The 26,202-nt window shown below is 36.0% G+C and overlaps 1 pseudogene; it reads left to right on the forward strand.

Moving 5' to 3' along the window:
• Positions 1-24,139: 24,139 nt before the first annotated feature.
• LOC128780782 (U4 spliceosomal RNA) lies at positions 24,140-24,207 on the forward strand (annotated as a pseudogene).
• The last annotated feature ends 1,995 nt before the right edge of the window (positions 24,208-26,202 follow it).

The raw sequence follows: 26,202 nt of genomic DNA on the forward strand, positions 1-26,202 counted from the left end.
CTACATGAGACACAAAAAAGGCACATGGTAGCCTGGCAGACAGTAGATGAGTAATCCATATTTACTAAAATTTTAGGAAATTGTTTTGAGTGTATCCTAGGATATATCTTCCTACTTTTCAGGATGACATTCTAACTCTTGGGCATCATAGGAAGGCTATTTCTCAAGCTGACCTTGTATTCATTCAAACTTTGTGTATATTTGCCTATGCTAATACCTTCAAGTTGTTTTTTTCCTGTCCCTCCCTTTTTTAGTTTTATGAAGTCTCATTACAAGTCATATACCAGTTACTCTGATAACCCTGGCTTTCTGCTGGAGGCACTTAAATATTCTCTCTTCTACGTTTGTGACATCTGTTTGTATCTTTATTACAGCATTTATCAACTTATATGGCAATGATTTGTTTACCTGTCTCTCCTACACTGTGAGTACCATCAGAAAAAGAACTGCTTCATATCTAAGTGAGCCCAGATCTCAGCTCACTGTCTGGCACAGAGTAGAAACCCAATTAATTATTCTGTTATGAGTAATTACTTTTGCTCATTAGTTTCTCAGGAACAAAAGTCACATAACAGCCTGATTTTTATTTCCTTTGTAAATTCTAAAAAAGATGACAGTCCTAAAAAACATATGTTGTGAGATTAGATAACAACAAGATCATTGGTTGACATTGTGCCATAAGTGTATCAGAAAACACTAAACTTTATCAGTGTTTAATATATCATCTTAATTAATTACAACACCGCATTTTTACAATGCCAGTAAAAAATATTGCTCACACTTTACTACCTCACTGAAACATATGAGCAAGGCAACTATCTATCAAAGGATAATTTCAATTATATCATTAACTTTCTATGTTTATATAGCTTTTCTCTAGAAATCCATACTTCAGACAGAATCCCTAACTCATCTCTGGTCAAACCGGGAGGCATCCCCTTCCTTGTGATATTACTTTGCTTCAGGTCCCTTGTAATACATCACTGGCAGGAAAAGGAAATCATCATTGTTCCCCTGTTGAGTCATAAGATAAACCCATCTTGTGTGTGCTTCTTACTTTTCATTTCAGATGCCTCCTCTGACTTAGAGGGGAGAAGAGACCAGGATGGAAGGAAAGAGGCTTTGGAAAGAGGCTTTCCTTAACTCAAGTACCACGTTCTTTGGGCAAAGTACAGGGTAGAACCAAGCTCCAACGTTCAGATAAGAGAATCTTCTCATGCTTATCTTTCTGATCCCCTAGCAAAGTTCCACAGTTTTGGTGTGCTTTTAGCACCTGACTCCCATTTCGAGGTAAGTTTTTGTACATACCCAAGAACAGTCAGGACATTTCTCATAAAGCAAACTAGGTACCTTTCTCAAGTTCATTGTCTAAAGTAAAAAAGATATTGACTCCCATACTGTTGTCACTCCTCAGCATTGTTCATTCAAGCAACGTGAGGTGATTTTCAAGCTTCGGCTAACCTGTTACCTGCTTTAATCACATTTCCAGATACAGAGCTAGTAGGAGCAGCTTCTCCCTGCTTTTTCCATGTGAGATGAAAACAGATGAAATATCTGGTGATAGATTACACTAACATTTCACTGCAGAACACAGACCCACTACCAGGCACCACAACTATTAGCTCAAGATAGTCACAACAACATTTTTTTCAATAAAAAATAAAGACAAAAGTCTAAGTAAAAATAAGTACATCAAAAAACAAAATTTGTAGAATGTTGCAGCAAACCTTAAACATACATTATCAGTAATAAAAGCTTGTTGCAAGAATAAATAAACAAATACATTATGTTAGTTTACCCTTTGGTAAAGTCATGGTTAAATCTATAAAGTAAATGGCCTCATCCTCAATATCCTCAATTTTAAGAAATGTTCAATTTGAATACCTAAAAAACGTGCTCCAGGATTATATTGTCTAATCATCTGCATATCAGATTAAATATGTGAGACTATTTCCATGAGTCTATTTTTGTTAATAATATGAGCTTGAGATAAATCCATATACACCATATCTCTTACTCCATTCATTGTGTCTAATACGCAAGTAAATAATGAAGCTTTCTGCCCTAGCCCCCATGTGTCCTCATGGAATTTGGAAGAAAAAACAATTAGCAAGCTTTTCCTTCTCTCTTGCATCCACATCTACATAGGCGTCTCAAAGAGAACTAAACAAATAACTGAAATTTAATATCTATTTTTCTCCCTTCAAAGGAATTCAAATTCATTTCAAGGAAAAATGAATTAAGATCAGAGAAAATTTGAGATTCCAAGTACTTGGTGGCATAAGGGAGAATTTCTCTGTTCATTATAACGATTATGCTAACAAATAAAGTAGACAAAAATCAATGGAAACTTTTATAATAAAATGAAGATTTTTCTATTATTATTGTAAAAGAGAAAGCCAGGTTAACATTAGAAGTCTGTTCACAGCACACAAAAACCTAGCCATGGAGGAGAGGAGACTTTCTCTTAAAGGTGTATGAATTCACTTATGCTCTCTTCTGCTTAAAAAAAAATAAAGGTAGTTTAATCAGGAAAAGGCCGATAGAAAAGATATTTCAATTTTATGAACATTTAGAGTTCTTTTTTCCCTATCTTCTCACCACAGCAATTTGACAAAAACCCTGCCCTGTTTTAAATTATGATTCCTTGCTCCGTAAAAGCAAGGTAGGAGGGCTTTAGCAAATCATGCGGAGGTAGCTTTTTATCTGCAGGGATTGGGATAAAAGACCACCATAACAGCTCATTTTTATGAACATACATGGTTTTTCAAGGAAGTACACATTGTCACTTCTTCACTTTCCAATTTGAGTCATTTCACAGCACTCTGAGAGTCACCTGGGCAAGCCTTCGTTGTCCAGAAATGGCCACCACGAGTGCCATGAACAGGCCAACAGTCCCCGAGAGCCCGGGGCCACCACCCTACTGCCAAGGAAAAGCACTGTCTCCAAGTGCAATGCTTTCCTTTTATTCTTTTTTTTAATATTTCCATCATCTTAGTAAAACTTGCCTTTCAAACACGTGCAATTTGATTGTTTGAACGGAAACCTGACTAGATGGAGTTGTTGTTTTTTTTTCCAACAAAATTACTTCTACCAGAGAGAAATATGACTCTGAAAGCTCTACCACTAAAAAAAAGGACAAAAGGCCATTAATAGTTTCAAGTTCAGTAATTGGTAATTTTTAGCTTTAAAGCATTATACACACACACACACACATGAATACATCATGCAACTCATTGACTGTTAGAAAGCATTCGCTGAGGGTAGTCAATAGTTGCCATGTAATTAAAGGTACATGTTGAAAATCTACACAGGAAAGAGGATTCTGGGAAGATGGCAGTGGTGGCTGTGTAGTTTTTAATGTTGCCAAATCCCCATGTAAAAACAGAGCATTTAGATGGCAAACCCAGTAAGCTGGGGCCAGCACTAAATACATGAGGTAGAGACCAACGACCAAGAGTCTTAAAACTACATGAAACATGCATCTCTGTAGAAGGGAGAGGAGGAAATCAACAGAGAAAGGTATTAGGAGCCTGAGAACAAGAGAACACCAAAATCTCCAACAGGTATACACTGGAAAGCAGAGACCAATGTGGGAGCAGCAGCTAAAACTGCTAGGAATTTGTGAGTATGACCCCTGCCCCTGAGAAGGACTGAACAACCTGGAAGAGAGAACAGCTGTTACCTCTCAGAACTGACCCCTTTCAGAACTGCTGGATGGGGAGTCAAAACTGAACAAGATAGAAACCACAAAGAGACAGAAAAAAATGAATAAATAAAGACCAGATCAAATCCCAGACAGCACATTGCCACATTTTAAACATAAAAACAACAAAAGAGAGAACTTTGTGAAATTATATAAGCTTTCCTAAACCCAGCCTTAGGAAAATTAAGTTCACATAAACATGAACATAAAAGTATCAAGATCATATCCCATCAAATGTTATCATAATAAAAAAGAGAGAGGGAAGCTGAATACCATAGCTGAAAAACATGTCCACAAAATGGTAACCTACCTGCTCAAAACTAGCTAGGACACATTAAGAAAATGCTACAAGACATGAAAGAAACAACAAACATCAGACCTGGAAAAGCTCAGAAATGATGTTTCTTAACTCTGGAAATAATTAGAAATAAGAGAGAAAAGATTTCAAAAAATGCAGAAATAAATGAGAAATAACATAATAAGAAGTAAATAGATGATAGAAACATGGGCAATGATGAGATTTTCTATTATTCTCCATGCCCTTGAGAACTACTATTCTTAGTGATAAAGAACAGATGCAATGAAGAGAAGATTAAGTAAAAGCCCTCTAGTCTTGAATTTGAATTGAAAGTATCAATCTGAACTTAGGTTATGGGGTCATTAATACAAAGGAGAAAAATAAAACGGAATCAGGGTAGGAAATGAATGGACGGATTTCTATTTTAAATAGGACAATTTAGGAAGATGACTCTTGAAAAGAGATCGACTGATGTGAGGGTGTGAGCATGTCATATCTGGGGACAAAGGCTCAGGCAGAGAGAGCCACAGGTGAAACCATCCTGAAGCATAACATCAACGCCTAAGCCTTTGTAAGTCCCACTTCCCTTTGGCCTACTAGAAAATTATATCAAATTTAAAAAATGGGTTGTATTATTAAATGAAGACCTCAAATCTGAAAATGTAAAAATTTAGAAATAGACATGTTAACATGGAAAAAGATTCATTATTAGAATGTAGTTTGCCAGACACAGAAAAACTTGTTCAAAGAGTAATGGAAATTTTTCTTTCCCATTCTCTTTTTTGCCTCCTCCTACTCCAGAAAGATAGTTCTAGCAGGGATTCTGGTCTTTGTTGTTTTTTTTTTTTTTTCCCTTGGAGAACAGTGGATATTAAGGGAGGGAAAGTGAAACAAATATAACAGTGGACTCGAGAACTAGGGTCTCACATTGCCACCTATCATTTTTATGACCTTGGGTGGGATGCCTAAACTCGCTGCACCATCTATCCACCCCTGAAAATAACAACGTTTACCGCACAGAGTTCTAAATACTACATGAAACACCACATGTAGAGAACTTAGAATGGCTCGTGTGAGCCTGCAGTAAATATTACTTATTATTACGATAGCTGATGAATTAGCACTAGAAATACCAATGCAATGAGTCAGAAGATGTAAGATCATATCCTAGTCTCATTCCTCAGCTGAGTTCCTTAACCTTGCAGAAACTCCTTCTTTCACCTTAAAATAGAGATGACAATTCATCCTAAAACTAATATGAAGACTTACTAAAATGTAGTTGAGTCTGGATATTTATTTATGTATTACCTTACATGCTTTCAAAACAAATACTAAATATACGCACGATATGCATTATAAAAATAAATACTGAAATATCCTTCTCCCTGTTTTCTGGAAAAAAAATTAGATAGTAAATTTCTGCCACAAAATAAAAATGCCAAGAGTGCTTGACTTGGCAGCACGTAATGGAACGGGAATTGCAACTTTGCTGAGGGTTAGCACGGCCCGACACAAAGGCGACATGTGAATTCATCAAGTGTACCCTGTTTCTAAAAGTCACTGAACTGTATGCTTACAATAGGAGAACTTCATATTGTGTAAATTATGTCTCAAAAGAACCTGCTTTAAAAACTTTTTAAGTTACTAGAACCTGAGGAAAACTTTTTGCTATTGTTGATTTGCCAGACCAAGGATTTTCCCCCAGGTCTGTTACCTCCTCCCTCAAATTTTCACAGTTTCTCAAGGGTACTGTGCATGTAATTGTGGGTATATTTTCTTCATTGAGAATCCACAATGGACAGCTAATACAGTGGAGATCTATGTCTAATCCAGTGGGCGGTCTTCTGTTTTATTGTACATACCAACGCACTACAGATGCAGTCTTCGGTGGCTGCTTGACTGGGTATGTGCAGGGACTTGTGGAAATCTTCCCTTCCTGTCACCTTCCTGAGGTGCACATAAAGAGGAAAGCCAGATTCCACCTACCGTCTGCCTGATTAGTGTAAGGAAGTAAACACAACAAGTTATGTTTTGAAATTCACCAACTTAAATTACTCCCTACATTTTAAAGCTTACTACCATCATTTGAAAAATAAATGAACAGCTGAACATAGTTTCACAGTGAGGTAAGTACAGAAGCCTCAGACAAATTTGTTGAACTTAGCAAAGACAGTTCTCATTCTGTGCAATGTTTCAGTTACTCTGGTTTAATTAAGTCACACCAGTCCCCAACAATATTATTGAGATTTCAGTCAGTTACCAGCTTATATTAACTGTGAGTGATTGTATAAAAAACAGTCCGCTACTCTCTCTTCAATCCACAAATCACAACATAAATTACAGGTGCACATCATGATCAGTGACAAATAGTACCATTTCTTTCAAAACCTGTCAGTGATTGGTGATTGTACATCTGTTACTCACTCATAGAAAATAAAACATGGCATCGTTTTGCCTCCTTATCACCCAGTGATACAGAGATACTACAGGCAAAATAATCTAACCTTTAAAGCACTACACTGGTGAATAATACTCCAGATCACTATAATTTTCTTGGGTACTTATACCCAAGAAAATTGAATGGAAATGTGAAACTTGCTTTTTTTACCACCAAATACAACTTCATCAACCCAGCCATTTGGACCAAGGATGTATTTCAACTTTTAAAGGTTATTTTCCCAGATGGACTTTCAGACAAGCTATTGATGCTACAGTTGCACACAGTACCATTTCCTCAGCTGAGTTCAGGAGAAAAATGACCTAAAGCATGCAGCTGAAAACATTCAACCATCATGGAGGGAAGAAAAAGTGTGCGATATGGTGGAAACTTTTAGCTCACTGTGCAAATGACTCTGCAGGAATTGAATTGTATATAAATGGAATTATAAATGAAATAGGTGCCCATGGAAATGTTCACACTGGCTGCTAACAGAGGGACTCTATGTATACAACCAGAGAAACTCAGTAAAGATGAACTTAATGGCATAAATGAGGAAAGCGCTTGTAATGAAAGGATAAAAATGCCCCAGAGGAAGCAACACTGGTAAAAAAAATAATAATAATACCTTTAAAGAACCTCAGAGATATATCATGACATTAAAAATGCAAAGGATATTATATTAGAAACTGATCCAAACTTAGAGAAGAGCATAAAAATTTACCAACCCATAGAAAATAAACGCTCACTTATATCACGTTGTATATACAACAAAAAGGCAAGCACTCTTCAAACTATTCTTGAAAAAAATTAAACAGAACACTTTTTCTATTTTCCTTTTAAATAACATTATTTTGAATATTTGTCTGTTTTTCTACATAATCAATTAATAAAGTTGATATTTTTGTAAAAACAAGTAAAGGTTATAAAATAACCATAGTGTTTCCCATTTATTGTTAGGATCGCTTCCACAGTTTGAGCTTGTGCAATCATTTTTTTACGGTTCTGCACTGCTATGCAAAGTGGGGCCCACCTGCATGTCTTTCAAGGGTAAAACACTCAAAGTAGATATTTTCATTCAGGATTAATATTATCTCTACAAAGCTAACTGATATGCCATCAAGATATTAAAGCATTTTTCCACCACTTTGGGAGCCTAGGAAAGTAAGAAATATAAAGTTATTAAAATGGAAATAGGTTCCTCTAAGGAAGGATCCCTTCGTTTTTGTTCTGAATTTCACCGAACAGGGTTAATTAACTAAGCATTCCCAAATTTCACCACCATACCTTTGTGCTCCCCAACACACAGCAGACTTAATATGGCCTTGCGTATGTTTTCTTCTCTACTCAGAGGTTCAAACTTAGCCATGTGATGTGTTAGTGTGAATTAATACTGTTTCTAAAGACTGTTTAGCTGACGGAGTTATTCCCACTCAGTTTACTGAGAACAAACTTCTTTAGGAATATTTCACATTTTCTTTAATATTTAAATACTGAAGTGCCCTTCTGGTAAAAATGGTGAGTAGATACGTAGGTTTCTACTACATAGGAACAAAAAGTTGAAGTTAGCAGAGTTTAAACACAGGCAGGAGGCTTTTTAAATATATTAAAATGTATTTTTAAAACACTAGTATTTTAAACATTGAAGGAATTTATGAAAGAAACATCTCTGGAAACATTTAAAGAAAATTTCGCAAGCATTTTCATTTGTTGATCAATGAGTTTGTATTCACAAAGTCAGCATCAAGTATCATGTTCAAAATTTCTGGTATGAAGTGCTACTAAAATGCAACCTGAGGTTAAGGGTTCTCTACCATCAAAAGCTAGAGGAGAGAAATTTACAGAGCAAATGTGGAAGCCAGGCCAGGAAATTATCTGATTGGCTATAGTTTAAGTGGTTGCCTTAACTGAGAGAGCCTAACTGGCCGGGATTATTTGTTCTTAAATTGCATTTTCTTGGATTCCAGTTTATTGATTTTGGCTTAGGTTTTGGTCTGTTTTCATAGTCAAACAAGGCATTAGAGCCACCTCAGTCCAAGAACTTTCTTGTTTTGTTACTTTTACAGCTCTCACTTTTTAAAAAAGAATTTATTTATTCATATTTAGAGAGAAGGGAAGGGAGGGAGAAGGAGGGGGAGTGAAACATCAATGTGTGGTTGCCTGTAGCGCACCCCCTACTGGGGACATAGCCCACAACCCAGTATGTGCCCTGACTGGGAATCAAGCCAGCAACACTTTGGTTTGCAGGCCTGTGTTCAATCCACTGAGCCACACCAGTCAGGGCCTTCACTTTTAAAAACTGATAAATAGTTCATTCAAATGCAATAAGTTTAAGGTAGAACTAGCAATAAGATTTAAAATTTTAATTACCTTTTGGAAGTGAAGCATTCTGATTTTACTTCCTTACATTAACTATAAATAGTTCTCTCATTTCCATAGCTAAATGTGGAGACCACCAGAATAACAAGAACATATTTCTATCCATTCCAATTGAGGGGGGGAGTAACTTCTTTAATCTCTTTTATGCACTTAACATGGTATATCTAGTGAGCATTGTCTTTCGTGCTTGATCAGAGTAGTGCCTGATTATTTAGAACTATAGGTGATCACCTGTTACTAACACAAGCTCCTTAGAATAACAATCTTAGGTGAAAGATATTTATCACTACTGTGCATGTATGCATGTGCACACATGTGTGTGAATGTGCATGCATTGTGAGGGGGAGTATGGTTTCAAACAACTGTTACATGACTGAATTAATCAGTGTTCGTGTTGATCCTTGTCACTGCTCTGTTTTATGAGAAAAGTGGGAGAGAATTGGTTGGAAATTGTTTCCTTTGGTGATGCAGGAAGAAGTGGATGAAATTTAAAAATCCATATACAAGTGATTTTGCTCTATAACAAAAAATGAAAGTAATGCATATGTTTTTAGCAAACATATTACATGTGAGCTAACTTGATTTCATTTATTGGTCCTTTTATTTCCAAACTCAGTGCTCTCATTAATATTCCTGACTTAATATCTAAACTGAAGATGAAGGAAAATTATTTTTATTGTGCATCTATCTATTTATACCTGGTCAACATCCAAAAGGAACTGAGACAACTGTCTTTAAATTAATCTCTGTACTAAGATATCACCACAGTTTGAACCAATGTCCAGATGAACCCATCTGAATCAACTTAAACCAAGTTCAAATAAATATTTGTCACTAATAAGATAATAAGGAAGAGAAAAATTCATTACCACTACCAATTAAATGACCCAGCCCCTGACTATGAGATATTGTATACATCAGAATCACGAGTGGCACAACAGAGAGAATAAATGAGAATCTCTAGAAATAGGGTCTGAGCATGTGTATATTTTAACAAAATTCCACATAGTCGACCTGATGCATTCTGAAAGACACTATACTGGATAAAAATAAAGTAAATGACATAGGCTGAACCCCAAGAAGTTTAGAATTTTGCTGGAGAAATAAATTTAAAAATATAAAACCACATACATGCACTATATTCACTCAGTAAGAGGTTAATTTTAAAGTTATTCAAAAAGAACATGATGAAATTTTTTTCATAACTGCTTTCCTGATTATAAAAAATGATCATCATTTAAATGTATAAATAGATTAAAATAAATCAATAAGCAAATACAATAGCACTGGGAATAAAGTAGGTTAAGGCACTGTCCTTCAGTTAAGTATTTCTATAAATACATAGTTTGTTAGAAAAATGTTTCTCCCTTAACATTATAGTATATCGAGAAACTAACAGTGACCAGAAGTGAGGGGGAGGGGCACTAAAGGGGGCAAGAAGGGGAAGGGTCAAGCCAAGGAACATGTATAAAGGACCCATGCACGAAGACAATGGGGTGGGGAGGAGTGAATGTAGGAGGTGGGGGGGGTGGGTAGGGCAGGGGAGAGTAATGGGGGGAAATGGGGTCAACTGTAATTGAACAACAATAAAAATGGTTAAAAAAAAGAAAATAACCTTAGGCATCAATTAGTCTTCAAAAATATTGTGTGTAAAAACTGCTTTTCTCTATCACATGGAAGAATCGACTAATCAAACAGTTTCATAGGTACTTATTTATATTTCTAAGTTTTAAATAACACTATGATGAATCTTTTTTCATGAATATTTGCACATATATTATTTCCTCATAATGCTTTTTGAATGAAATTGAATAAAAGAAATGAAATATCAAGGTGTTCACTATATGCTGCCAAATTGCCTTTTAAATATTTTGCCAATGTGACTCACATCATCAGTGTCTGAGAATGCCAACACTGATTATTATCTTTTTATATCAGTGATAGTTTGGAAGAAGGGAATGGTATTTGATTGATGCTTTAGGTTGCATTTTTTTTCCTTGCTGATGAGGATTAATCTTTTTCTCAAGATTCCTTAGCCAAAAATATCCTTATATTCATTAGCAAAAGTAAATTTGAAGAAAAACATGAAGGAAACTCAATCAGGATCATAAAGTGTGCTCCAGTTTGGCAAAGCTTACAACACAGCTGATAAGTATAGATGGGTTTTTCTGAATCAAAATCAAACAGAACATAAAATTTTAGAGCATGGCATGTGTTTGGTATTTGGCAGTTTAAAAGAAATTTATACATCAATTTTCATAAAACATTAAAAGTCTCTTCAATTGGTGAAAAAGACATCATAGAATTTCAAAATTCATGTGGCACCTATAACGGAACATTTTAATTAGTCAAGCCTAAGTGACACAGAAACATATGGAAGCGGCAGTAATCTGGTTGCAGAATGATGGAGCAGTTGTGGGTGAAACAAGTTAAAGAGGATAATCAACATTAATGTTAATTTTTTTCTTAGCATTAATGACTTCTTAGTTCAAGGCTTCACAGCTTCCAGGTGTCCATCCAGATGCCACACATTAAAATGGTCCTTAGGTGCGCTCGGAGTCACTCATGCAGGGCACAGAGTAGCAACCAGCATGGAAAATTATTCTCAGAATGAAGGTGCTGATGGGACATGCTTCAATTTCCACATCTTTGACACTCATAAAGATGAGCCCCAGCTCCAGCTTTAGGATTTTTTAAATTTGAAAACTCATTTACTGCGCTAAAGTCTTTTTTAAGAAAAAAACACTTTTGCATTCCATAATCTTCTTCAAACCTTCCCTATGACACACACATGACAACGTAGCACGTTACCACACACACACAATAACGTAGCACATTCCCACACACACACACACACATTCTGCAGAGCAAATCACACTTTCTCACCTCTGAAAACTATACACATAAAGCACCTTTTATACCAAGCTGACTGGGTTTTAGTTCTGTCCTCAGCAGAGCAGAATTAAAAACAGGGATTCAACTGTAGGTACGAATGGAAGAACGTGAGTTGATTGGCCTGGACAGCCTCACTGCACAAGCACGAGGGCGCCGCTGTGACCGCCAAACACAGACAGGTGTGTACTGGGGAACAAGTACTTCAAAGAGCAGGTATGTTCCATTTTGGTGAAGTCCAATTTATCCATTTTTACTGCGATACTGTACATGGCAAAATATTTAAAAGGCAATTTGGCAGCATAAAGTGAGTGCCTTTATTTAATTCAATTCCACTCTAAAAATATGTTGAGGAAATAATCAAATATGTACAAATACTTATGAAATAAGATTTATTCCACTGCATATATCATATAGGAGAAATTCCAAAATTAGCAGTTATGACAAGCAGATTGAAATAATGCTTTTGGACATGAAGGTGTCAACAGAGTATACTTTCATCTAAATATTTTAGAAATGGCCTGTTACGACCAAATTCTAAAGTGAATGAGTAACAAACAGTAACCACTGGAGAAAAACAAACAAACAAAAATACAAAAGAAATTCAGACTAAATACGTGTGTACTAAGAAGCTTTTCAAAAACTTATGATGCCATCGTCAAATTCCTGGGCTTATTTATAGCCAGTTCTGACAGAACTATTCATAAAATGTTTAAGAAACACTGGATGGTATCTTTGTTATTTAGACTACTTAACTGTCTGCACTGGTAATTTCTGTTGGCTTCTGATACAGCTGACTCTTCCTTTTTCCCTATTTCTTATTAAAACAAAAAACAACTTACATTCTCTGACGACCCTCTGTTCAATTTATGTCCCAGTCAGAATGAGTTACATGCCTTTCAGTGACCCTTTTTCTTCCCTTAAAACCAAAATGCCCATAGTTATCCCTTCACTATAACAGCCTCACAACTTCCCCCCATCCACTGTGGTCAGACAGGCCTGTCTTCTTTATCTTACCAAGCATGGCCATTCCTTGGGGTGCATGGACCCGCCTTGCACCTCCTCCCCCTTCTGTCTAGAGCACTATTCACCTTCACATGGCTGACTGAATTTTATTTAGGTTCAGCCCTTTAGAAAAAATATCTTTGATCATTCTTCTTAAAGAGTACCATTCCCCACTTTGTACTGATCTTTCTTTATCCCACTACTGCCCTACATTCAAATGATCTTATTTATTTGTGTCCCTGGTTATTCCATTTCAAGTTTTATTAATAGTCCGACTTCTTCAAGAACAGTAATTTTTGTGGGACTTTCAACCTGTAGGGATATTCTGCATACATAGTATCTGTTACTACTTTTCAGGTGATCATAAAACCTCTTTTTATGACCCCATAGAATACACGCCAGATGGAATTTAAGGAGAAGAGTGTCCATGTAGTAGAAAAGATTTTTTAAAGTACACTACATATGTTGGACTCTATAAAGTAAAGGGAAATATACCTGTAATCAACAATGTGCATCCTCTGAATTCTTATTCAAAAGAAGCAAAAGAAAAAAACATGCTATCAGGGAACATGGTGTACTGGAAAGGACAGAAAGCAATTCACAACACAGTTAGAAGACCTGGTGTTGGAAACCACCAAGATACATTTTATTAGGGCCAAGAGATAAAGAAAGGGCAAACATTGCTCAGGAAAAGGAAACATCCAGAGGCAGAGGTAGGCATGGGACAGAGTGAACAGAAGAGAGACAGGGGAAGTTAAGGAGGCTTGAGGGATGGAAATTGAAAAAACATGTTTAAAAAAAGAGAGAGAGATGTTGAAACACACTGGCTCATGCTTGTTGCAAATAAAATAAAGTATCACACCCAATGCTTAGTAAATTACTGACTGCTTGGAGGTACAGTGTCCATGTGAAAGGACTGTTCTTACATTATTTGATCACATAGCTATTATTCTAAATCATAAAAGGAATCAAATAATCTGAAGCCAATATTAAATTTACTTATTTTTTTATAATATTACACCCTATTATGGCATAAAAATGGCTTAGATTAGTTATCTATGCAATAATATTTTCATTAAAAGGTTACACAGGGCAAACTAACTATATTCAAATACAAGTACATGCATTTTTATCTCAAAGACAGCAGCATCCAAAACTGGGTTAGTCTCTTAAGGGTACTTAATTTAGTCAAATGTGCAGCCACTAGGACTTAAAGAAAGGGTTACGGTGTGAAATAGCCGGCATGCAATAGGCTCCTTTGTGAATTCACTGTACTTGGAGCCAGCCAAAGTCTCACCTCTCATCACATTTGTCCTTACACATAACTTAGCTGTCCCTATTAAACCTTGATGGACACTGAGATTTAGAGAGTTAAATGGCCTTCCTTGGGTTTTGGAGTAACTCACCAGGATTGTTAGAACTAGAAGCTGGGGCCCTGTTTCTTCCACTGTGGTTTATAAAGGTGGTTTGGGGACATGCCTACTTTCTGTGACTGTTTAATCAGCATGTTCCATTTACTGGTGCACACACATTGTTTCTGTTAAAATTCAATCTTAGTGGAAAAGAAACACACTTAAAGGAAAACTTTACAAGATCTTTTTGCTTATGATATATTTGGTCTTGTGAGAAAAATGTTATAAATGTTGAAGTTGAGAGTGTCATTGGTTGCAGGATACATAATTCTGAATAGTTTTTTTACATTTGACCATCACAATAAAATAAAATCTTTTAAATTCAAACATTTTTAAAATTTATTTTTAATGTTTGAATCCTCACCTGAGGACACTTGGACACTTTTTCATTGCTCTTAGAGAGGGAGAGGAAGGGAGAAAGAGAGAGATAGAGAAACATGGATTTGAGAGAGGAACATAAATTGGCTGCTTTCCCGTACACACATCGACTGGGAATCAAACCCATAATGTGGATATGTGCCCTGATCAGGAATCAAATCTGTAACCTTTTGGTCTACAGGACAATGCTCCAACCAACTGAGCCACAATGGCCAGGGCTCAAACATAATTTTTACAGTATATAATAATTAACATGCAATAATATTAGTGTATAAAGGAACATACTGTACATATTTAAACTCTACAGTTTGATCAGATCTGACATGTATACACCAATGAATTCATCACCATAATCAAAGAAAATAATATATTCACCAACCTAAAATGTGTCTGCATCCCTTTTTTATTCACCCTCCTGCCATTCTTTCTTTTAAGTATATCTTATTGATTATGCTATTACAATTGTTCCATTTTTTTCTCCCCTTTATTCCCCTCGGCCCTGCATCACCCCTCCTACCAGCATCCCCCCACCCTTAGTTCATATCTGGGTTGTACATATAAGTTCTTTGGCTTCTCCATTTCCTATACTATTACTAACCTCGCCCTGTCTATTTTCTACCTACCACTTATACTTCTTATTCCCTGTACTTTTTCTCCATTCTCCTCCCTACCCCTCCCCATTGATAACCCTCCATGTGATGTCCATTTCTGTGATTCTGCTCCTGTTCTAGTTGTTTGCTTAGTTTGTTTTGTTTTTTAGGTTCAGTTATTGATAGTTGTGAGTTTGTTGTCATTTTGCTGTTCATATTTTTAATCATTTTCTTTTTCTTAGATAAGTGCTTTTAACATTTAATATAATAAGGGCTTGGTGATGATGAACTCCTTTAACTTGACCTTATCTGTGAAGCACTTTATCTGCCCTTCCATTCTAAATGATAGCTTTGCTGGATACAGTAATCTTGGATGTAGGTCCTGGCCTTTCATGATTTTGAATACTTCTTTCCAGCCCCTTCTTGCCTGCAAGGTTCCTTTTGAGAAATCAGCTGCTAGGCATATGAGAACTCCTTTGTATGTAACTCCTTTTCTCTTGCTGCTTTTAAGAGTCTCTCCTTATCTTTCATCTTAGGTAATCTAATTATGATGTTCCTTGGTATGTAGTTCCTTGGGTCCAACTTCTTTGAGACTCTCTGAGCTTCCTGGACTTCCTGGAAGTCTATTTCCTTTTCCACATTGGGAAAGTTCTCCTTCATTATGTTTTCAAATAAGTTTTCAATTACTTGCTCTACCTTTCCTCCTTCCAGCACCCCTATGATTCGGATATTGGAATGCTTAAAGTTGTCCCAGAGGTTCCTAAGCCTCTCTTCATTTTTTTGATTTCTTGTTTCTTCATTATGTACTGTTTGAATGTTTATTTCTTCCTTCTGCTCCAGTCGTTGATTTGAGTCCCAGTCTCCTTGCCGTCACTGTTGGTTCCCTGTATATTTTTCTTTCTTTCACTCCATAGCCTTCACTTTTTCCTCTATTTTGTACTCAACCAGTTCTGTGAGCATCTTGATTACCAGTGTTTTGAGCTCTGCATCTGATAGTTTGGCTATCTCTTCATCACTTAGTTCTATTTTTGGAGTTTTGATTTGTTCTTTCATTTGGGCCATATTTCTTTGTCTCTGTGCACCTGTTACATTGTAAGGGGCGGAACCTTAGGTATTCACCAGGGTGGGGCAACTTATGTCCTTGTGTTGTGCTGCTGTATGTGGGGAAGGGGTCAGAGAGGGAACAATGTCACTTGCTCAGCTCTCACCTGGCTTTCAGTTACTTCCTCCACTACCCACAAGCAAATTGGGCCCTTCTCGTGCTGACTCTGAGGTGGGTGGGTTTGTGTACATTCTAGGAGCCTATGGGTCTCTCCAACAAACTCTCCTGTGAGGCTGGGAGTTTCTCCTGCTGCTGCAACCCTACAGATTTTTACAGCCAGAGATTTTGAGGCTTTCTTTTCCCATGCTGGAAGCCTGGGTTGTGCAGTCTGTCTCACTCCCCAGTTGTTCCTCCTGGTTCATCCACACACAATGTGGGACCACCTGGTCCACAGCTGCTGCCTCACCCACCAGGTCCTCCAGCTGCCACTTTGCTTCATGTCCTTTCGGCTCCTCCTACCAGTCTGGGTAAATATTTCTACTTTAATTCCTTGGTTTTTGGACTTCCATACAGTCTGAGTTTCTGGCTGTTCTCTTTTTCTTTTTAATTTGTTGTCGTCCTTCTTTTGGTTGTGTTGGAGGCAAAGTATATCTACCTACGCCTCCGTGTTGGCCAGAAGTCTCTGCCTCCTGCCATTCTTGAATTGATTCTCATTTCCAGCCAATTGTGAACCTACTTTATGCCAGTACAGATTAATTTGCATTTTATAAAATTTTATGTAAATGAAATAATGCATAGCATGTGCTCTTTTATCTGGTTTTCTTATTCTGAATAATTATTTTGATATTCATCATATAGTTGCAGGTATCAATCATTTATCTTTTGTATTGCTGAATTGTATTCCATTGTATGAAAATACCACAACTCTCTAAGCCTTCATTTGTTGATAAATATTAGGGTTGCTTCCAGATTTTTGTCTATTACATGTGAAGCTTCTGTGAATATTCATGTACATGTATTTGGATGGATGTATTGTCTTCATTATTCTTAAGTAAATATCTAGAATTGCTATGACTGGGACATATGATAGGTACATGTTTAACTTTTAAAAAGTACCAGGGTAGCTGGATCTGAGTCAGTGAGACATGAACTCATGTAATTAGTGGTGGGCCAAATTATGTTTAGGCCATCATAAAAATGTTAACTTATACTTTGAAAAATATAGGAACTCATTGTATGTTTTTTAGAAGAAAAGTACAGGATCTGCCTACGTTTTAAAACATTCATACTACAGCTCTTGAGAGGATATACTATGGAGTGAAATGATATATATAGAAGTGGGCAAAGAAAGGTAATGATGGCTAATGATTACCAGCCATCATTACCTAAAAGATAAATCATAAGTAAGGATACAAAATAATAACAATAAGAAGACAAGTAATATAATTAAATAATAAAGTAATAAATAAATAATAATACAAGAATAAAATCTGGGTTTCATGTAATCATAACTGTAAACCTACCTCTGCCCATCCCTGTGTGGACAGGTAACTAGAGAGGTTAATATAATACTCTAGGTGAGAGTTGATGGGGCTTGGACTAGGATGTAACAATGGATGAGTGAGACATAGATTCTTATTACACACTCAAAGCAGAGCTGACAATATTGTTTGTGAAGAGGGTGTAGGATATAAAAAATGCAGGGGGCAAAGGTGGGTTCACTGTTTATAACTTGAGTGGTTAAAATAAAGTAGCTACTGTTAAGTTTCTGGGGATGTATGCAGAAGAAGAAGGTTGTGACATGTTATGATTGAAATCCTTACTTGATATCAATTGGAGACACAGTACACAGTTATCTATAAGTATCTGAAGTACAGGGCCTGATCCGTGTGGCTCCTTTGGTTGGGCATTGTGACACAAAGAGAAAGGTGGACAGTTCAATTCCCGGTCAGAGCACATGCCTGAGTTGTGGGTTCAGTTCCTAGTTGGGACATGCATGTGAGGCACCCAATCAATGTTTCTCTCTCACACTGATATTTCTCTCCTTCTCTTTCTCCTTCTGTTCCCTTCTTTCTAAAAATAAATAAATAAAATCTAATTAAAAAAAGAATCTGAAGTTCAGGACTTAGATCTCATCCAAGCTAGTCATATGAATTTACCTGCAGATGGTACTTAAAGCAATAACCTGTATGAGGTTACCTAGGGTGTGAGTATAAATAGAGGGAAGACTTCTGAGGATCCATCCCTGATGTTTACAAGAGTCTAAACACATTGTAAGAAGTTTCTCATATGTTATGTTGTGGCCATTAAAAGTATTTTCATATGTAGCTTGAGATTATATTAACAATACATCAAAGTTGACTCAGAATATACTAGAGAAACATGTCAACATGTAACATTTTAGATATTTATTCTTTCCTCCAGAATTCATACTTGCAGCTACAGTGTGTATGTGTCATTCACTACATTCAGATTTTCAATACTTAGCATTGTTGTCAAGTGAAGTCTTGTGTTAATTTTTGATGCAAGATATTTCTGATTAAATATGATCTTTCCTTTCTGCTAGTCATGATGGCAACTGTGCTTTCCAGGTTCTTATTACCAGTGACATGATAGGTAACTGAACAAGATAAATATATCTGGCAGATAAAATGAAAATAGTAGGAGTATCATTCAATTTTAGTAAATATTCTCTAAATTCTATACAAATATGATAATAATACACATTGCCCCACTCTCTGAAAGTAGAGATTTCTTGTGAAACTTTTCATAAACTGAAATGGCATAAAGTGAAGAAGTGATTTCTGTTAACTTCCATGGAAAAAATTTTAGTGTTCCAAGACCTCCAAAATAACCTACCAAATATGCTTAAGTACATCCAGTTTCACACAAAGCATAAATCCTATGAGCTCTTCTAGGCTTTTCTAATCCTTAGGACACATAGTACTAACGGATGTGAAAACGAAACCACAGTTGCTCCCTGACAGAGTTCAAAGCCTAGGCTGAGACGGGTGCAGTTCCTGGGGAAGGGGCTTGGAACAGCCTCTGTCACTGCTGGGTGGCTCACTGCAAAACAAATGTTCAACATTGTTCTCATTTTCTGCCTTTTTCCTAACAGCAAAACCCTCTTTGGATTTCTTTCAGTGAGTGAAAACAGGTACTAATGCAGGTCTTTTACAAAAGCAGAGTGGTGTTATGTGAATTTTTGAAAAGCAAGGGATACTGGTAGCTACTTTGGTGAACAAATTTCTTTACATCTGTAATGAAACATAGAGAACAGATTTCTCAAATTTCAGGCATTCTTCTTTTTGCTTCATCAGTTTAAAAGACAAAACAAGCAAATGAACTCCATCACTTACATGCTCAACTGAGAAAAAAACATTTTTAAAATTTTTAATTCACATGACATGAGTTCTAATATTTATCAAACTATTACATAATTTCAAAAGAGCAACATTCACACAATTATCTAAGTAAATGGAGACACTGGGAGAATTATTCACAAATAGATAAATGAATATTTAAAAGAAAGTATCTAGGTAATTATATTTAAAATAGAAAGTGATAATGTCTATTACTCAGAAGTGACTATAGGAAAAAAGTATTGATAGCCACAAAGTTCTGCTTCACACCATTTTCATTATCTTTCTATGTCAATGGTTCTCAAAATGTTGTCTCTGATTTCAACATGACCTGGCAACTTCTTAAACAGTCTCAAGTCCACACCAGACCTACTGCATTATTAACTGTGGGGGCAGCAATCTGTGTTTTAACGAGCCCTTTAAATGATTTTGATTCAAAGTTTGAGAAGCATTGATCTACATTAAGTGTGGAAGAAGGAGGTACAGGAGAAGAAGGGGGTAACCCAGGGTTAATAAAACCTGTGTATACTAGATACTGCATTATGCACTTCACACATATTTTTCATTTTATAATCACTTTGCATGTTAGCTATCATTATCCTGATTTAACAACGAGGAAATTAAATCTCATAGAGGTTAAAACAGATTTTTAAAATTGATTCAGTATTTAAAAAATAATGTTTTTCATATTTTAAAGTTCTATAAATTTCAAGGGGCAAATTGAAAGATCTCTAAATCTCTAAAAGATAGGAAAGCAGAAGCATTTGCTGATGCTAATAAGTTCTCAGAAGGATTTTTCTGGAGTGTTAGCTTTTTGTAATCAAGTGTCAACTTAATAATATACCATATTAAGGATTCTATTAAAATTAAGAATGAAACTGATGCAATCTACAAAAATTAGACACCAAGAGCAATATGTGCCTGATGTGATCATGTTTATTCTCAAGGAAAGGAAAAAAATTAAAAGGAAGTGAGAATATAGAGCAAGTTTATTAGGTGAAAGAAAATCAACTCAATGGCTTTTTAAGCATAGTAGATGCAGGTTAACTTTTCCTCAGAAAAAGTGTGTGAGGAAAAAGTGTTAGAACTGTACTTAGGGAAAAACACTCGCCTGGAATAGAAACAGAGAAAATTGGGACACAAAATGTCCATTGCATCTAAAATTGCCACAAACAATCAAAACTAATGTTTGTTCCAATCTATCAGTGTCAGATTTGACTCTGCCCTCAGTAAAAATGAAGATATAATCCCTTTCAAAAAGACAATCCTGTTATAAACATTCTGCCGATGAAATACTTCCTGCTATTTCACAGCTGATTCACCCCGGGATGGGACACATTTCCAAACATACTACTGTAACTACAAGGCTACAAGGCTGGGAAGCTCTTTGAAAGAGAAACTTCATTTGACTATGTCTGGCACCAGTATGCATTTTCTTTTCTGAGTCTTTTTAAATAATAATAATAATAACAACAACAGAAATTATTGTAGGGGTTTCCCCGGTCACCACCTGTACTGAGGATATCACAGATAAATACAGGTCATGACTTCCAGTAGAATGCCGAAATAAAAATCAGGCAAAATATACCAGAGGATGCGCATGTAAGGAAAAGAAATATTTTGGCAGAAAGGCCATAATTGATTGTTCTAGAAACATTTGGAAACATTCCTCACAGTTTTCTGACTTACTCATGTTGGTTTGGAGAAATAACTTGAATCAAATATTGTCAAATACATAAAAATGCACTGAGGAAACCAGCACTTCATTACAGGTTGCACATATGTTTTTCTCTTATGTCTTTGTTTTTATGTTCTCAACTTGGAACCAATCCTCAAGACCATGAAGTAAATCTATGGAAGAGGAACTGGTAAATGCATCTCTACAAGTCTCTGTTCATCAGTTTCTGTCCTGTGAAAAGTAACTCAAGGGGCTGGAGGGGTAAACAGAGCACAGAGGATTTTTAGGGCAATGTAACTATTCTCTGTGATATCATAATGAGAGAGATACATGTCATTACACATGTGCCCAAACCTATAGAATATGAACCCTGATGTAAACGATGGAATTGTGTGATAACGATATGTCAGTTCAGGTTCAACGGTTCCCCTGCAGTGCAGGACATCCATAGTAGGAGCGGTGCTGCATGTGTGGGGACAGGGCATAGGGAACTCCCTGCACTTGCCACTCAAGTTTGCTGTGAACCTGGTACTGCTCTAAATGTATTAATTTAAAAGAAAAAAAAGAGGAAAAGAGGTATTTAAAAACAAAAGTATGGGGTTAAAATATTTTCATATAAAATGTTTTGATAATGTCAACATTTTTAAACTCTATTTTCTAAATTTTAAAATGTATGTATGTGTGTAAATTCAGTAATCTTAACTAACCTGTTTAAAAGAAAAGAACTGACAGTAACCAGAGGGGAGGATAATGGGGGTAAAGGGGGAAGGGTTTTCAGGAATATCTACAAAGGACACATGGACAAAACAGGGGGGATGGGATCCGGGTGGGAGGTGGGGATGGTTGGGGTGGGGGCAGTGGTGGAGTGAAATGGAGACAACTGTACTTGAACAACAAAAAAAAAGTTAAAAAATAATAATAAAGTAAAATAAAAAATTTTAAAAAATAAAAGAAAAAAAATACTTGGGACATACTCTGTGTCAAGTACCATCCAAGGTATTAAAGATACATTGATGAATTAGATGTAGGCACAGATACAATGAAGCAATTATATCAAAGAAATATAAATAGTGGATACATTGTTACTCCATTAGCTTTTGGCTTTGTTTTCAGCATATTCAAGGCATGTCTCTTGTGTATATTAATCACACAAAGACAGCAGACATTCTCTTTCACAGATTTCTTTCTCTATGTTGTTCCTCAAACTTTAGTGTTCCACAGGTTTCTACCCTAGACCCTGTGAATGATTTCATTATACAGCATTAATTTTATTTTTTAAAGCTGATGACTGTCAGAGCATCTCTCCAGCCAATATCTAACCCACATTAAAGAAAATCTGTTGGGGTTTCCAATATCTGTAACTCTTGGCATAGCCTCCTACTGCCAGGACCTGCGACACTGCCTAAGGGCATTCCTGCGTGGGAGGAGCATACTAGATTTCTGTAAGCAGGTTAGGTCACAGGTGTGGTGAGCTAGCTCCCAGGAAGCTGCCTCAACCAATGAAAAACAGTTAGTGGATAAATAATCCAGCAGCCTCGCCTTTCAGGTGGAACCACTCTGAGGCACGTTCTATACAGTTGCCATAGGACCCCAGTGGGACAAAACCTCAGCTGTGCCACACAGGTAACTTACTAATAACACCCTCTGTATCAACTTACTTGCCTTTCCTTTCTCACTTCTCTATTTCTCTACCTCATGGGAGTAACTCCCAAATGAACTACTTGTACTCAAATACAAGTCTCATTAAATATCTATTGGGCCTCTACATCTGAATGTTCCATAGGCAACTAAAATTTGCAACGTATGAAACCAAACTCTTCTCCAGATATCTAGCTTCAATATTCCTAATCAATAAACAGTGCCCACATTCACACCGGGAAACAAAAGCTCAAGTAGCACTTTAAATTTTACTCTTTCCCTTATCCTCGAAGTCTTTTCATCAAAACCTCGTAATTCTAACATTTTAAGATCTCCCAAAATTGGCCCATTTCCTGCATTATTATGACCTATACCTTAGTTTAGGATCTAATCATTATTGGGCAAATTATAGCAATTGATTTACGCGGAGCCTTATCTCCGTCAATCTAATACAACCACAATATAAACATCCTAGTGTGACATTGACCATTAAAAAAAAGAAAAGAAAAAAAAGAAGGCAGAGTGAAGGGAACGAAGAAAGGGAGGGAGGGGGAAGGAAGGTGGGAGAGAGGAAGAGGGAAAGAGGATGGGTGGGAAGGAAGGAAGGAAGGAAGGGTAAAGAAAGAAAGTTTATCGCCAATCTGCTTATAAGCAAACAGTGATGGGCCCTGACTGGTGTGACTTGGTTACTTGGGCATTGTCTCACAAAGTGAAAGGTCACTAGTTAGATTTCCAGTTGGGACCGCTTAAGAGAGAAAACCAATCAACTTTTTTCTCTCACATCAACGCTTCTCTCCCTTCTTTCCCTGCTCTCTAAATAAATAAATAAATATTTTAAAAAACAAACAGTGATTGTACATTGCTTTCAGGATAAAATTCAAGTTCCCCGAGCATGGCATACAAGCTGTCTGCAATCTTTACTCAATGAATATTTCAAGCCCCATCCATCTACTTGACACTATAATCATACTGAATGCTGTGTGCAATTCACACAATACTCCATGCTCTCCTTTACCTTAATGCTTTCAAACAGTTTGTTCCAAGTCCTTAAAAGATCTTCCCACACCCTCTTCCTCTGAGCTAACTTATTAAGATTCAATTCTAGTGTGACCTACTCAAGGACATCTTTTCTCATCCAATTCAAATCCAAAGTCTGGTTTAGGTGTGCATTCTGTGTTCTCATATTGTGTCATGTTACGACACTGAGCAAAATGTCGGGGAAGATATGAGGAATAAAACATGGTTCTTGGTTCAATGGAACTCAGAGTCTTACATACAGTCTAGAATACAAGTTCAAGACATTTATTTGAAATGAGTAGAGGAGCTTTGCGCAGTGGCAGTATTGTAGCCAATGAGGTTTATCCGAGGCGTGATTATTGCTCATTGAAATGAGTAGAGGGAAAAAACGACAAAAAAAATACAAAATGCCATCATTTCTCATCCAGAAATTTTGAAGCTGATTTAAGAAAAGCGATTTTGAAATTATAACTGGACATTTAAGCACTTTCAGTAATTAATTGTCCATGTAAATATAAGCCATTAATTTATAACATTCTCTCTAAAAATAAAGAGAGGAACATTTGAGAAACTAAATCATTTTCAACTGAAGAACAATATTTTAAGTGACAAATTATTAAATATTGAAGAATGACAACAGTATAGATCAGTATTGTAAGCATATGAATTACTTTAGGAAGGGAAATTCACTTTTAGTTTTATATTTATTTAACATTTTTAAAGAAAAAATAATAGAGCCTGAAATAAATACAGTACTGCATGAAATAAATTTAGGAAATGGAGGGGAAAGGCAATTCCTCCAAACTATAGTAGAAGGAATGGGTTAGTAAAGGAAAATTTGTGTGTGAGGTACTCTGGAGAAATCAATTGACAGAACTAAAATTATAATTTCTCATGTTTCCAAGCATTGAATAGAAGTTGACCTTGGTGCCCCCAATTGTCTCTGTCCCTATCTTTCCATTTGAGTTAATGAAGATCCGTAGAAATCTGCCAACATGAGCTGCATCCCAAAGCCCTGGGGTAATTAGTTGATGTATTAATTTGCCAGCTCGACATGAATTGAGCATTTACTATCGTGAATTATCATGCCAAACCCTAGTAGTAAAAGCCTGAAAGGAGATAAAGAATATAGGTCATTTCCAATCTCAAACTACTCACTGAAAATTTAACACAATCAACAAACCATTTTCACTGAGGAGAGTCAAGCCTCTGTTCTCAGCAGATGAGCAGGCATCCAGCAACATAAACAAACATGCCTGAAAAATTAGGAGTCAGCAACACCATTACTATCACAGGAAAAAAGAGAAAATGCTAACAATAAAGCTCTCCCACAATAAGTTAATATTCAATGTGTTACTCACTGATGTATTATTAAAATTCCATTTGGCTAAATGTTAAATCTACAAAGGCAGACCATCTGAACTACTGCATTTGATTTATGTTTTTCCTTAATGTTTGTATCTTTCCATAATGAAAGTATTTTATGCATTTCAGAAAAAAATAAATATAGCTGTTAATATTAAAAATGATAATTTAGTTCGATAAAGGCAAGTCAGCAATCACCTCATTGTAAATAAAAAATGAATTAACAATCACAAATATAATTTGGAAGATACCTTAAAGAGTAAACTTCATGGCAAAATGGATGAGAAATTCATTAATCTATTTTTTTCCTCCTTTACTTCTGTGTTTTCAATATTGCACCTTGATTTTATACTATGATCTAGGAATGAATAAGGCATATGTGACCACGGCAATATGGCACTAAGTATAGTGCCTCATACAAAAAGGTACTTAATAAACATTTGTGGAAAAAATACTTAAGTGAATGAGAATAGAGTTTCAGCATTGTTTATAAGAAGCCAAAGCAATTATAAAATTATACAATAAATACAGATAGGTGATCCCATGAATAGGTTGTTTGAACTCATTGCCAAGAAAAGAATTAATGCTTTATTTCAAGCTATATAATTAATATACACACTTGCAAAGCACATAGTAAAAATTGCAAGTCTGGACTGATGAAAGTCAGTAGAGAAATATTCTGCACACACCTCACTCCAACCTACCAAGCCAAAACAAAAAAACAAAGTGATTAAGAAAAAAAACCTGAAGATTTTTCTTTAGTCAAAGTTTAACAAAGAGTTTGAGAATCTACTAATACAGACACACTCACAAAATATCCATAATAATCAGCTTCTAACAGACTTGATTTTTTTTTAACTTTTGGATTAAATTGTTTGCCATTGAGATTATGGTCTGTGGAACCTAACTGACTTTCTAGTTCTAAGTGGATTATTATTTTCTTATTTAAAAATAAACAAATGTGAACCCTGTCTAGTGTGGCTCAGTGGATTGATTGCGTGCC

Source organism: Desmodus rotundus, chromosome 4, assembly GCF_022682495.2.
Source record: "Desmodus rotundus isolate HL8 chromosome 4, HLdesRot8A.1, whole genome shotgun sequence".
NCBI classification, from domain to species: domain Eukaryota; kingdom Metazoa; phylum Chordata; class Mammalia; order Chiroptera; family Phyllostomidae; genus Desmodus; species Desmodus rotundus.